At 39.4% G+C, this 14,983-nt stretch overlaps 1 protein-coding gene across 16 annotated transcripts in view; it reads right to left on the bottom strand.

Moving 5' to 3' along the window:
• FHIP1A (FHF complex subunit HOOK interacting protein 1A) overlaps nt 1-14,983 on the bottom strand; it is a 438,671-nt gene that overhangs the window by 157,712 nt on the left and 265,976 nt on the right. The gene's annotated exons all lie outside the window — the stretch shown is intronic.

Raw genomic sequence — 14,983 nt, 5'->3', positions numbered from 1 at the left:
CCTTGATTATCTATTGTAAAAGTCTCCTAACTGGTCTCTCAACCTCAAGATATTTCCCTCAAAATTCATCAATCGGAGAATGGCTGAACAAAGTTGTTTTGTATGATTGTATATCACATTGAAAACACGTATTCATGTGATGGAAATGATGAGCAGGATACTCTGAGAAACACCTGTAAAGACCTATGTGAACTGATGCAAAGTGTAATGAATAGAACCAGGAAAACACTGTACACAGTAATAGCAATACTGCACAATGATCAACTGTGAAAAACTTAGCTGTTCTCAGCAGTACAATGATCTAAGACAATTCTGAAGGACTTATGATGAAAATGCTATCTATCTCCAGGGAGAGAACTAATGGAGTCTGAATGCAGATTAAAGCATATTTTTTCTTTACTTTATTTTCCTTGGGTTTTTTTTTTTTTGGTCTGTGTTTTCTTCCACATGTCTAACATGGAAATATGTTTTGCATGACTGTACATGTATAGCCTATGGGGGAAAGAATTTGGAACTCAAAAAAAATTTTAAATACATGTTAAAAACTGCTTTTACATGTTAGCAGAGGAAAATAAAATAGCAATTTTTTGAAAAGACATTTTCCTCTTCTATTTCTTCCCTCACATAATTGCCAAGATAATTTTCCTAATTCACAAATATGACCACAAAGTCTTCAGTGGCCCATAAAATAATATAAAAAAAAAATATACAAACTCCTCAGCCTGGCATTTCAGACCTTCCAAGATCTGACTCCAAGTTATCTTTTCAGGATTACCTCACACAATTCCCTCTCTCACACATTACATTCCAGGCAACACGGACTCCTAATTGTTCTTCAATTTCAACTTGCCCTCTCCCATCTCTATGCATTCATGTAGCCTGTCTCTACTACTCCCACTTGGAAAACACTCTCTATATCTCAGTCTATTGAAATATTTTTTTATCCCTTTAAGACCTAGTTTATATAACCTCTTCCAAAGAGCCTCCCCTGAGCTGAAAGTGATTTCTCCATCCTTGAAATTGCTTATGGTATTTTGTCTAGAACTTGTCTTTGTCTTCATTCCTTTCTATCTTTGTTAACATATTCACTGGTGTTATTCCCCTCCCTCTTGCTAGTTTTTGAACACCTCAAAGGCAAGGGCTAAATTGTTTTTCATCTTTGTATCACTGGGTCTTAGCACAGCTCCAGGTACAGAGTAGACACTTAATAAATGATCACTGAATAGAAATAAATTATAGAATGGGAAGAAGTGGGTAAAGTGAGACAGAAGGAAGATGAACAATTCAAAGAGAATGAACAAAGGCGTGGAGGAAGTGAGAAGGTTTGAGATGGAATGAACAGGCAGAAGGACTGGCTTGAAGGAATACTAGAAACACCCTTACCATAGACAGGCAGGAAAGAAGAAATAAAGAGCAATGACATTTCTGAAGGGGAATAGAAAAGACCGCTAAATTTAGAGTCATAGACCTGAGTTTGAATCTTGACTTGGACCATTTACTACCTGTGTGGCCACAGGAATCTATAAGACAAAGTGGTTAGATCACATGACCTCTAAAAGGTCCCTTCCACTTCTATTTCCATGCTACTTTTCTGAAACTTGAGGCCAACAATGGCAACACTAAAAGCAGCAGCTTGCAATTACAATTAACAAAGTGACTGTCTTACAAAGACCTGTGGAGAAGGAATGGGGCAGCCCTACTGAGGGGAAACAGCAATTTGTAAGTGTTGCCAAGCTTCAGGAAGAAACATGGTTGAGATTTTTGTGAGTCGATACATGAAATCCTTTCAGTCTCATTCCCACTTTAATACATTGTTCTACTAGAGTGAATACCTGGGAATCAGGATACAACGATTCCTCTGTGCTAGACTGGGCAAACAAGACTGTGTTATAATCCTCAAGTTGATTCATACAATTAAACCTTTCATACACAGCACATCCCACCTAATTATGTTGACCATGCACTCAAGCTGGCCTCTTAATCCGGTATCCTACAAACAAGGTCTGTATTTTGGCCTTCTCTAGTGCTCCGTCGATCCTGCCATGCCAATCAATTGGTTGCTAACCCTTTATGTTGTTTCTATAAAAGAAGCTCTACTGACACACCTTGCATAAAGGGCATTTAGGAGTTATAAGCAGAAGCCTGAACAGGTCCCTCTGATTCTAAATCATATCCAGTTCCAAAACAACATATTCCATTCAATTAAATACTATTTCCTATGAACCTTGTATGCTCTGGAACTGTGCTGGAAAATTGAAAATACAAGGGAAAAAATGAAAAAAAAGTTCCCACCACCAACAAATTTGCATTCCAATAAGAAATCCAAAATTTAAATAGATTAAAATATATAATTTGAAGAGAGAAAGAAAGTACACTAACAAGTAAGGGGGTTGGGAAAGGTTCCCCATTAGAGGTGGTACCTAAATTGAGTTTTAAAGGATGCAAGGGATTCCCAGAGGTAGAGGTTAAAATGGAACATATTCCAAACACTGAAGATGTTCTATAGAAAGACCTGGAGGTGGGAAATGGAGTACCATGTTCAAGAAATTTAAAAAGGCCAGTTTGGGACTGGAATGGATAGAATGTAAAGGGAAATAAGGTGAAATGAACCTAGTAAAAATAAGGTAAATCTAGATTGTAAAGGACTCTAAATGCCAAGCTGAGGAACTTGTATTTTATTCTGGAGTCGATAAAGATTCTTTTTTTTTTTTAAAGCAATCGGGGTTAAGTAACTTGCTCAGGGTTACATGGCCAGTTACTTCTGGGTGTGGTGCTAAGTATCTGAGCCCAGATTTGATCCCCAGGTCATCCCGACACTGGGGCCAGTGCTCTTACTTGCTGAGCCACCTGGCCGCCCCTAAGCAATTGGGGTTAAGTAACTTGCTCAAGGTTATATGGCCAGGTGTTTCTGGGTGGGTGCTAAGTGTCTGAGCCTGGATTAGATCACCAGGTGTGATAGTAATGGCAATTAAAGATTCCCCTGTATTGGCTTGGTTTTCAAATTGATTGTGTTAAAACCCAGAGCTTGTTAATCCCACCTGTGGGATGGACTTGTTGATGTGAAAAGAAAGTCCTGAACTGGGAGGAGCTGGTGATGTAGATTTGGAGAGAGAAGAGAGAGGCAGAAGAACTTTTTGGAAGCAGCACCTCGTGGAGAGAGAGAGACACTAAGAGAATTGCTGGTGGCCGCTTTGAATTGCCCTGGACTTTTGAGACCTGCCCCCTGAGCTGCCAAGGACTGAGGAGACATGGCTGTTTTGCTGGTACTTTGTCTGTCTGTTTTGATGTTATTTTGCCAGATTTGTCCACTGGTGAAAGACTGTTCTGTTGAAGAAGTCCTGGAACCTGGCATTTGGTTAAGAAGCCCTGAGACTGTCCTGCAGACAGAGAGTGAATACTGTCCACTGGTGAAGGACAGTGCTGTTGTTGCAGGGGTCTGGAGACTGTCCTGCAGACAGAGTGAATACTGTCCACTGGTGAAGGACAGTGCTGTTGTTGCAGGGGTCTGGAGACTGTCCTGCAGACAGAATGAATACTGTCCACTGGTGAAGGACAGTGCTGTTGTTGCAGGGGTCTGGAGACTGTCCTGCAGACAGAATGAATACTGTCCACTGGTGAAGGACAGTGCTGTTGTTGCAGGGGTCTGGAGACTGTCCTGCAGACAGAGTGAATACTGTCCACTGGTGAAGGACAGTGCTGTTGTTGCAGGGGTCTGGGAGCCTTTCTGTTGGTTCAGAAGCCCTGAAGAAGGATTTTCTTGTTGTATGTTACAGAAATCCTGGGAGAGGGCTTTGCTAATGTGTTCAGGGGTTCTAGGACTGTTCTACAGACAGAGGATGAATTCATGAAGGGACTGGCAATGTATCTTATGGCCTTGCTAAGCCTTGTCTCCCCAGGAACTAAGATTGCTGAGAACTTGCCTCCTGTCAAGATGAAGAAAAGACCTCCATTTGGGTATTAAGTGCTGTGTTTAAACTTGATGTAACTCTGGGGTAGATTCAATTGTGATCCAGGGGTGGGGAACTTTTGACCTTATGTTTGGAAACTAATCTCCATTTGAGAAGAGGGGCTTTGTGGTGGACTTAATTAAGGTATAGCCTAGGGGTGGAGAAGTATTTAGAACAGAGACTTTGTAATTGATTAAATGATTGGAAGGTCCTGGGGTGGGGTAGTACTTGGAGATTATTTAATCAAGCTTAGTAAATGCTGTATTTGGAATGATGTCATGTTTTGATCTTCTCTGTTCTTGGTTTGTCACTGAATAAAATGGAGAGCACCTATGCTGGTATTCTGAACCTTGGGAAGTTGCCTTTCTTTTGGCATTACATTACACCAGGTCATCCCAACACTGGAGCCGGTGCTCTTACTCGCTGTGCTACCTGGCCACCCCAGTCAATAAAGATTCTTGAATACAGTACTGATATGTGGACCATACTTTAGAAAGATTGTGTTTATAGACGTATGGAGAATGTACTGGAGAACTGGAAACTGAAAGTTCAATTGGTAGACTATTGCTATAGTTCAGGAAAGACATGATGATGACCTTGAACTAGAACTACAACAATGACCCTAGGAGTAATGAGACAGGAAACAATGTAAGATATATTACTGATACATAACTAACAAGAAATGACAATCTAGGGGAATGGGAAGAGTCATGGACAACTTCAAGGTTGTGATTCGGGATAACTGGAAGGATGGTGTCATGCTCAAAAGAAATAGGGAAACCTGAAGGAAAGATGAGTTAACGAAAAGGGGAAGATGAATTTCTTTTTGGACGTAGGGAGTCTGAGATGTCTAGCCCAGGCATTGTCTAGCAGGCAGTGGGTGATGCAGGATTAGAGCTCAGAAGAGAGAGGAATGAGAGCTTGGAAGTAGACAGCTTTCCCCCAAGATAACATATTTAAAAGAGAACATTTTCACTACAAGAACCCTGTACATAGTGGGACCTCAATGAGCATCTATTGACTTGATTTTCTATGCATCAATGAATTAGGGCCAGCATGTGCATGAAGATTAATTCAGAGTTTAAAAACTTGATATGTCATAAAATTTTCTCTTTAAATTCTCTAAGAAGGGGGCGGCTATGTGGCGTAGTGAATAGAGCACTGGCCCTGGAATCAGGAAGACCTGAGTTCAAATCCAGTCTCAGACACTTAACACTTACTAGATGTGTGACCTTGGTCAAGTCACTAACCCCAACTGCACTACATTCCTCCTCCAAAAAAATAATAAATTCTCTAAGAAGATGTTCCATTTTTTTTTCCCAAGTGAAGAAATACTGCAGTCCTGTCTGCAAAACAAACTAAGCTTTGATGATAAATTGGCACACCTATGAAAGAACAAGAGGCAGAGAACCTTCTGGCTCATAGACAGATAAGGGAAAATCTCCCCATCCCCACATTTGCCCTTCCTTTCAAAATCACTATGACAGTATTACACAAATTTTGTTTCTGTTTAAAAGAGCTTTAAGTTTAAAAAAAAAAGAGAAAAGGAGATGGGAAGGAAAAGGTGTCTACATCTATCTACCAAGACAGACACCACAGTGAGTAACATATGCCAGAAAGGATAACTAGCATTAGAAATAGCCAGTAACACATAGGAGGCAAAACCCAACAAATAAGGAGCAGCAATTAAACCCATGACCTCAGGAATGTAGAATGCCCAGAGCATGGATAATAAGTAAAGGGAATAAGAGATTATGGTGAAACATGTGACCTCACCTATATCACTGAGACAGTGTAACATGATTCATGACTGGAATATAGTTTTTAAGAGTATGTTTTATTGAAAAAGAATAGATAAAAGGGTGGGGATGGGGGGAAATAGTACTCTATATTTAACATGTAGGGATTTGAGGAAATTGAGAAATAAGAAAAGAGAATCATAATAGAGTCCAATAGAGAAAGAAACATAAGAGATAACCATTGATTACACCACAGACCACTTGGACAGAAGAAGAAAATAAGAAACATTTGGGAAATACATGACAAAACTGGTACAGAAACAATGATCAACTGAACATCTTTTGCAGTGTTCTCTCAAACCCAAAGTGAAGAAGCAACTCATACCATGAGCTTGCCCTAATGATGATTTTGTTCTTTAAAATTTGGAAGACAAGGTGAACCCATCATCTGCACCTGATTCTAAGCAACAAGGGAAAACTGGCTGTTGAAGCAGAAACAGTATGCAAGCAAAGAAGAAGCAACAAGTTCACCTTTTTGTGGTTGTTGTTCAGCTGTTTTAGTCCAGTCAGACTCTTCATGACCCCGTTTGGAAACTGAGGCAAACAGGGTGAAGTGATTTGCCTGAGTCACACGGCTAGTAAGTGTCTGAGGTCAGACTTCAACTCAAGAACATGAGTCTTCCTGACGCCAGACCCAGTGCACTTCCCACTGCGCCACCAGCCACCCCTAACAATTTCATCTTAGTTATTTGTAAGAGGGGAGGGAAAGAAAGCCAGGCAGTCAGACATTGTACTCTAGGCTTTCAGAAGAATGAATTTTAAAGGTTTCATAGGAATGAGGGGGAAGATCCCCTAAACTAACAATCTGCAAACAAAGTCAATTGAAAACGGGTGGGAAATACTCAAGAATAAAATTCTCTTTTAATATTCTTTATTACAGGGGATGACCATCTGGGAAAGAGTTGGGAAGGATTCAAGAGAAAATGGAGGTGATACAAAATCAAAAGATAATGAAGCTTACAATTTTTTTTAAAGTATAGGGTGGGGGCAGCTAGGTGGCACAGTGAGTAAAGCGCTGGCCCTGGAGTCAGGAGGTCTTGAGTTCGGTTCTGACCTCAGACACATAACACCCACCCCCCCCACACACACACACACACAAAACTAGTCACGTAACCTTGGGCAAGTCACTTAACACCAATTGCCCTCCAAAAAAATGCAAAAAAAAAGTATAGAGATGATGTCATCCATTTTCCTAGCTTTTCTTTCACTCCATCTCTTGTGTAGTTATTTTTAAAGAATTATCTTTTCAGTCTTAATCTTTTAAGCTTCATGTCATGTTAAATAAAAATGCTTCTCATACACAGGACTGTGCCAAGGGAAGGGAATGAGGAATAGCATAATAATAAAAATTCATACAGCACTTTAAGGTTTGCAAAGCACTTTACATATGCTATCTTATCTAGTTAATGCAACAATGCTATGAGATTCGAGTTATCACACCCATTTTACAAAAGAAGAAACTGAAGCTGAAAGAGGTTAAGTAACTTGCCCAGGGTCAAGTAGTTAATAAGTGTTTGATTTAGGATTTGAATTCAGGTCTTCCTGACTTCAACTTTAACACTCTATCTTTCTGACTTCAAGTTTAACACTCTATCTATCCATCAAGTTTAACACATTGCTATAAGGTCAGAATCACAACCACTAATATTCAGAATGAACTGAGGCTGGTAATTCTTTTTTATTCCCATTTTTCAAATGCTTTATTAATTCCTGATTTACATCATTCATTTCCACCAGATTGAGTTACAAATTTTCTCCCAGTTTTTCCCCTACCCACCGCCCCAAAATAGCAGTCTCACAGGATACCCCCTCCTCCAATCTGCTCTCTCCCATATGCCTTTCGATTTCTCCAGTAGGGCATGGTGGATCTCTATGCCTCAGTGCCTGTATATCTTATTTCCCAATTACATGTAAAATAGTATTAACAATAGTTCATTTATTTATTTATTTAAACATTTGAATTTAAAACTTTGAATTCCAGATTCAATCCCTTCCTCCCTTGTCACCCACCCTTTCTGGGAAGATAAGCAGTTCAGTGTAGGTTGTACATGTGTAGCTAATGCAAAACAATAACATAGTAAATATATTGTAAAAGACTGACTATATTTCCCTCCTTCCTATCCCACCTCCCACTTGTTCTATTCTCTACTTTGATCCCATCCCTTTTCAAAAGTGGGTGCCTCCAACTTCCCTCCCCGCCCAAGACTGCCCTCCCTTCCATCATGCCCCCTCTCATCCCCTTCCCCCTATTCTCCTGTAGGGTGAGATACCCTATTTAGTGTGTATGTCATTCCCTCCCCGACCCAAATTCAATGAGAATAAGGTTGACCCATTCCCCTTTGCCTTCCTATTCTTCCCCTCTATTGTAACCATTTTCCCTTGCCTCTTCTATATAAGATAGTTTACCCCCAGTCTGTCTCTCCCCATCTCCTCTCATTATATTCCTCTCTCACCTCTAATTTCACCTTTTAAGTATCATTCCTTTCTATTAAATTGATCCTGTGTCCTCTATCTATGTATAACTGTAAACATATATACACATATTCACATATGTATTCATATGCCCATATGGACATATATATATATACATATATATATATATATTTTATTCCCTCCAACTATTTTCTTACTGAGAAAAGTTTCATCAGTTACAATGATTGTTTTTCCATGTAGGAATGTTAATAGTTCAACTTTGATAAGTTCTCCTTATGATTTCTTTTCCCTGTTTAGCTTCTCTTGCTTCTTGTATCTGAATGTCAAATTTTCTATTCAACTCTGGTTTTTCATCAGGAATGCTTGAAAGTCCTCTATTCCACTGAATGACCAGATTTTCCCCTGAAACATGGTACTCAGTTTTGCTGGGTAGGTGACTCTTGATTTTAATCCCAGCTCCTTTGACCTCTGGAATATCATATTCCAAGCCCTTCAATCCCTCAATGAAGAAGCTCAAAGAAGCTGCCAGATCCTGGGTTATCCTGATTGTGTTTCCACAATATTCAAATTGTTCTTCCTGGCTGCTTGTAATATTCTCTCCTTAATCTGGGAATTCTGGAACCTGGCTATAATATTCCTAGGAGTTTTCTTTTTGGGATCTTTTTCAGGAGGTGATCGGTAGATTCTTTCAACCTCTATTTTGCCCTCTGGTTCTAAAACATCAGGGTAGTTTTCTTTGAGAACTTCCAGGAGGATGATTTCTATGTTCTTACTTTGATCATGGCTTTCAGGTAGTCCAATAATTTTTAAATGATCTCTCCTGGACCTATTTTCCAGGTCAGTGGTTTTTCCCATGAGATATTTCACATCGCCTTCTATTCTTTCATTTGTTTGGATCTGTTTAACAGCATCTTGATTTCTCATAAAGTCATTAGCTTCCATTTGCTCCAATCTAATTCTGAAGCAATGATTCTCCTCATTGAGTTTTTGAAATTCTTTTTCCATCTGGCAAATTTGGCTTTTTAAGGCATTCTTCTCCTCATTGCCTTTTTGGGCCTCCTTTGCCATTTGAGTCAGTCTGTTTTTTAAGGTAGTCAGGCTGTTGACTCTCATCTTGCAATTTTCTTGCATTGTTCTCATTTCTCTCCCTAAGTTTTCCTTCACTTCTCTTATCTGTTTTTTACGGTTCTCTATGGCCTGTAACCAGCTCATATTTTCCTTTGAAGCTTTTGGTACAGGAGTTCTGACTTCACTGTCTTCCTCCTGTTCCATGCTTTGCTCCTTTTGTCCCCCAAATAGGAGTCTAATGTTGGAATCTTCTGTCTGCTTTGTTTCCTTTGCCTGGTCATGTCACCCCTCAGTTACTTGACCCCTCGGCTTTTTGCTACAGTACCACTCTGCCACAAGTCAGGGGAGCTTTCATCCCAAAGGCTGGGGTTTTCTCAACTACTGGAGGTATTAGATGGGTGCCCTTTCTGAGACTTCCACATGCTCTGGCAAGCTGGACACATACCCCACGACCTCCCCCCTAGACTGCAATCCAGATCTAAGCAGGTTAAAGCAAGAGCAATTACCCCTCAAACTGGTTGCTTGGTCCCCCTACACTCTGCAGGCCAGGAGCTGAAGCTGTCACATGGCATGACAGCTGTGCCAGGCATCTCAGTGGCTTCTCATCCTGGGTGCAAAAGCCAACGTACTCCCCCTTACTGGGTCCCAAAGTCCAGACTGCACTGACCTCTTACTTTGTCCTTAGCATTTATGTATTGATAATTCTGGAAATGGCCACAGCTGCTGCTGATCTGGAGTCCCTCCAGCTGGTGGCTGGTCAGACTCGCCCTGGGGCTAAAACCTCAGGCTTACGTGTGCCTGGGCTCGGCTCCCAGAGTGCTGCGCTGGCTGATTCCTGCCGGCCTGCCCGGCTGTCCTCAGAGGGAGGTTAGCTTCTCTGTGTCATTTTGTGGGTTCTGCAGCTCCAAAGTTTGTTCAGAGTCACCTTTTTACATTGATTGGGTAAGGTGGAAGCCAGAGCCACTCAGAGGTCCTGCTTCTACTCTGCCATCTTGACTCCGGCCCCCCTTCCCCCCCCCCCCCCCCGGCTGGCAATTCTTAAATAATTCTTAAAACTATATAGAGAGCAGCTAAGTGGAGAGGTGAATAGAGCAGTGGCCCTGGAGTCAGGAGGACCTGAGCTCAAATCCAGGCTCTGACATTCAACACACTTACTAGCTGTGTGACCTTGGGCAAGTCACTTAACCCCAATTCCTCTGCCTTCCCCCTCTAAAAAGAAAAAATATATATATAAAAAAGAAAGACTGGAATAAAAGGTAAGATGATGAATGGCAAAAAGAAGACAGAAATACTCAACTCTCTTATTTTACTTCTGTTTTCTCTGTCAAGAAGCTCTTTGAATTGGAAAGCATGGAATAAAAATTATTGAAACTCTCCAACAAATATTTATATCAGAAGTTCTTAGGCTAGTGTCCATGAACTTGTTAAAAACTATTTTGATAGCTATACATCAATTTAATTGGTTTCTTTTGCAATACTATATTTTTTTATCTTATGCATTTAAAAACACTAAGAAAAGATCCATAAGCTTCACCACAGAAAAGGTTAAAACTATTTTGATAACTATACATGAAGATAACTGGTGTCTTTTGTAATGATTTCAGAGGACACATGATGAAGCATGCTACTCACCTTCTGACAGAGGGGTGATGGACTCAGGGGACAGGTTGAAACATATTTTTGGGCATGGCAAATATGGGAACTCCTTTTACCTGATAATGCATATTTAAAACAAGTTTTATTTTTCCCTTTCTCCCCAGTACATGGGGAGGGGAAGGAGAAAAAGAAAATAGAATTTTGTTCATCAAAAAACATAGGATTATAATTTTAAAGAAAGATTTGGCAGATGTGATTGCTAAGTTATTTTCAGCTAAATGAATATTTATGAAAGGTTAAAAACTCTATGATTCATAGCATCTTCTACTCTACAAGTTACAACAGAAACAGGCCATTTTGTAATTTCTTTTTTGTTGGGTTGCCATGACCAAAGAATTCATCACCAGTCTACTGGAGATAAGCCTTTTTGGTCTTTGGAAGATAGATTCAGCTACACTTATAGCCTTTGCAACATTGCAGAAAATCCTGTTGCTTATGCTTTGTAGGCATACCCTTTGGGAACCAGGGAAATCCCCACACTCCGATATGGTACAAGAGCAAAACTTCTGTAGAATTGGAACTATTCAGAAATAGAAGGGGCTGAATTTGGGGACGTAGCAGGGTTCCTTTTTCTGGGAGGTTGAGAGACTTCTTCTTGGGCATGTGAAAGAGGGGATTTCTGTACAGATACTAATTGAATTAATGAGTCTAAGATGTACCTTCCAACTCTAGAGTTGACTGATAAGCGCCCGTTTAACAAAGGAGACGATGATAAGCATTTATTAAATATTTACTATATTCAAAGCACTGTGCTAAATACTAGGGTTACAAAGAGAAAAGTGAATGTAGTCCCTGCTATCAAGGAACTCATAGTGAAATGGAAAAAATGAAACCTATGGAAGTATGTAATAATAATAACATAAGGCATTTATATAGCATTTTGAGTTTTACAGAGTACTTTACATATATTATTTCATGGGATCCCACAACAGTTCTGCAAGGTCAATGTCAGTATTATCTCATTTTACAGATAAAGAAATTGAGGCAGAAAGAGGTTAAGTGACTTGTCCTTGGTCACACATATGGTAAGTGTCTGAGGCAATACCTCGACATTGGAGTCTTCCTAACTCCCAAGTTCAGCATTCTATCCATCATGCCACCTGGCTGCCAGAGAAATATGAATGGACCCCAGTTTCACTGATTTTCTTATAGATGTACAATAATTAAATTTTGTTACTTACCAACCAAAGACCTCATGAACATGAAACACCAGAAAGTTTAGAAGTACTGAATAAACATGACTTAAAGAAATGAAAATCTGACCCAGCAATACCACTTTTAGGGCTGTATTCCAAAGAGATCATAAAAATTGGAAAAGGACTCACATCTACAAAAATATTTATAACAGGTCTTTTTGTAGTGGCAAAAAATTGGAAATCAAGGGGGTGCCCCTCAGTTGGGAAATGGCTAAGCAAGTTGTGGTATATGAATGTAATGGAATACTATTGTGCTATAAGAAATGATGAGCAGGCAGACTTCAGAGAAACCTGGAAAGACTTATATGAACTGATGCTGAGTGAAGTGAGCGGAACCACGAGAACGTGGTACACAGTAATAGCCACAGTGTGTAAGGACTGATTTTTTTTTAAAGCAATTAGGGTTAAGTAACTTGCTCAAGGTTACTCAGCCAGTTATTTCTGGGTGTGGTGCTAAGTATCTGAGCTCGGATTCGATCCCCAGGTCATCCCAACACTGAGGCCAGTGCTCTTACTTGCTGAGCCACCTGGCCACCCCATGTAAGGACTGATTTTGATAGATTTAGCCATTCTCAGTAATGTAAGGTCCTAAAAGAATTCCAAAGGACACATGATGGAAAATGCCAGTCACAGCCAGAGAAAGAACTATGGAGTCAGAATAAAGAACAAAGCAGACTATTCTTTTCTTTTGTTTTTTTTCTTTCTCATGGTTTTCCCCATTTGTAATAATTCTTCTATGCAACATGACTAATGTGAAAATGTGTTTAATAAGAATGTATGTGTAGAGCCCATATCAGATTGCAAGCCATCCCAGGAAGGGAGGAGGAAAAAAAATTAAAACTTATAGAAGTGAATGTTGAAAACTAAAAATAAATAATTTAATTTTTAAAAAAGATAGAAAAAGAAAAAAAGAAATGGAAAACCATGGCTTAAGAGAAAGTGTCAGGTCCAGATTTCCTAAGTTAACCAGAACTAATACCTGGTAGGAAGACTTCAGTTCTACCGACCATGACAAATGTATTGCTAAAGAATCAAGTATACTTGGATTAATGAGGGAGGTAGGTCTCTGTTGTGAGACTGCAGGAAAACCACAATTCCAAGATAAGAAACTCTCAGTTACATTCCAGGCTCTGACAGGCAATCTGACATAATGAATAGGGTTTAACGTTAGGAAGAGCTGGGTTCAAATTCCTTTTCTGACATTTACTAACAATGTGATCATGAGCAAAAACCTTTATTTCTGAGCTTCAGAAAACTCTTTTAGACTCTAAGTTACAGATTGGGTGAAAATTATATCCATGAAGGGAATTCCCACACTGGGCATTAGCCAATGGGCAAAAATTACAGGTCTTCGATATGATTCTGGTTTTATGACCCAGCATTTAGCCAGCCTTAATATATCTCACATAATTTCCTCATATGGGAAATAAGCCTATAGCAATATAACATCATATATAGCAAAATAGCATCATCCAACCTTGGCAGCCTGTGGTCTTTCTGTGCTGAGATCTTGTCTTTGAACTTTAAAAGTCTTCTGGTATCCAATTCATTTTTAGCAAAAGAGCATTAAGATATTCCAGCAGATGGTTTCTATCTGAAGTTGGCAGCCTCACACCTGGTGGGGACTATTTGATACAACTCACCAAAATAAAAGGCTTCATAAATTTGCGATGAGATCAACAACTTTCTACTTGCATCCATGTGCCTAAAGGTCAGATGTTCTCATTTGCATGTCTTGATTTACAGATCCTTTTGGGGGAACAAATTGCTAGGGCCAAAACAATTTCTGTTTGATTTTTTTCTTTAATTAACTCTGCTGATAAGAACATCTAGACTCCCAGCTACCACTAAAATATTTCCTATAGCAGAATGGTTGGTTTCCTTTTCATCTTTCCTTGGGAAAATACAAAAAACATCTTAAAGGTGAGTGCTAAACTCCTTCCCCTTAAAAAAAATGTTCAAACAATGGCCTAGTTTTCTAAAAGAGTCATTACTTTTCAAGAAGGCCAATGTTAACACACTTTGACAATCATACTAATTAGGGAAAGCTTTTTGTCAATTGTGGTCCTCTGCTAGATGGTTAATAGAGTGAGCTTTTTATCTCCATTGTAAAGAGACCTTGTTTTCTAAATTAAGTGTCAGATGTAATTATGGAAGCAAGAGTACAAATCAGATTATGGAATCTATCCTAAGGGGCACAACTTTAATACAACCAAGCTCCATATTCCTTTATGGCTTTTATTCAAATTCAACCGGTTCACATCCTTACTGCCCTCCTGGTTTTTGCCCCTAACCTTTAAAACAATAAGTACAATGTTTTAAACACTTTAAAAAAAAAAGCAAGGCAATTCTGAAAACCAACAATGAAACCTGGCTATAGCATAAACCTGGTTTCACCACGACCCCAACATTATACATGTTGAAGGGTTATTATCCTAAAGATTCCTAACCCATTCCCTTGCTGATGACTGTTACATCATTCATCCCCCTTATTTAAAAGCAAAGCTATGCAGTTCTCTTCTCAGTAAACCAGAAGCCAATTTCAAATCCTATTTACCTTGTAGGCTGTCTTACTTTGAATGTTTTTGTTTTCATACAGTAATGTTTTCCTTAGATCACTAAAATGTATGGTGGTAGTTAAATACAAAGGCAGTTTAGCAATAAATTCCATCATGCTAAAGCAACATACCCCACGAAAAGGAAAAACTCTCTCTCTCTCTCTCTCTCTCTCTCTCTCTCTCTCACACACACACACACACACACACACCCTAAAAGTCTTAGTGTCATTTTAGCTTTCATAGACTTTTGGGATACTATATGTGTAGATATGTATGTATGTATGTGTATTGTGTATCTTAATGCAAGATATAGTGGCACCTACAGG

The sequence above is a fragment of the Petaurus breviceps genome, unplaced genomic scaffold (assembly GCF_028583685.1).
Source record: "Petaurus breviceps papuanus isolate PSGF00001 unplaced genomic scaffold, PetGlider_PUasm1.0 76, whole genome shotgun sequence".
NCBI classification, from domain to species: domain Eukaryota; kingdom Metazoa; phylum Chordata; class Mammalia; order Diprotodontia; family Petauridae; genus Petaurus; species Petaurus breviceps.
The sequence above is the reverse complement of the archived record's forward strand: the minus strand, read 5'-3'. Positions and strand labels throughout refer to the sequence as shown.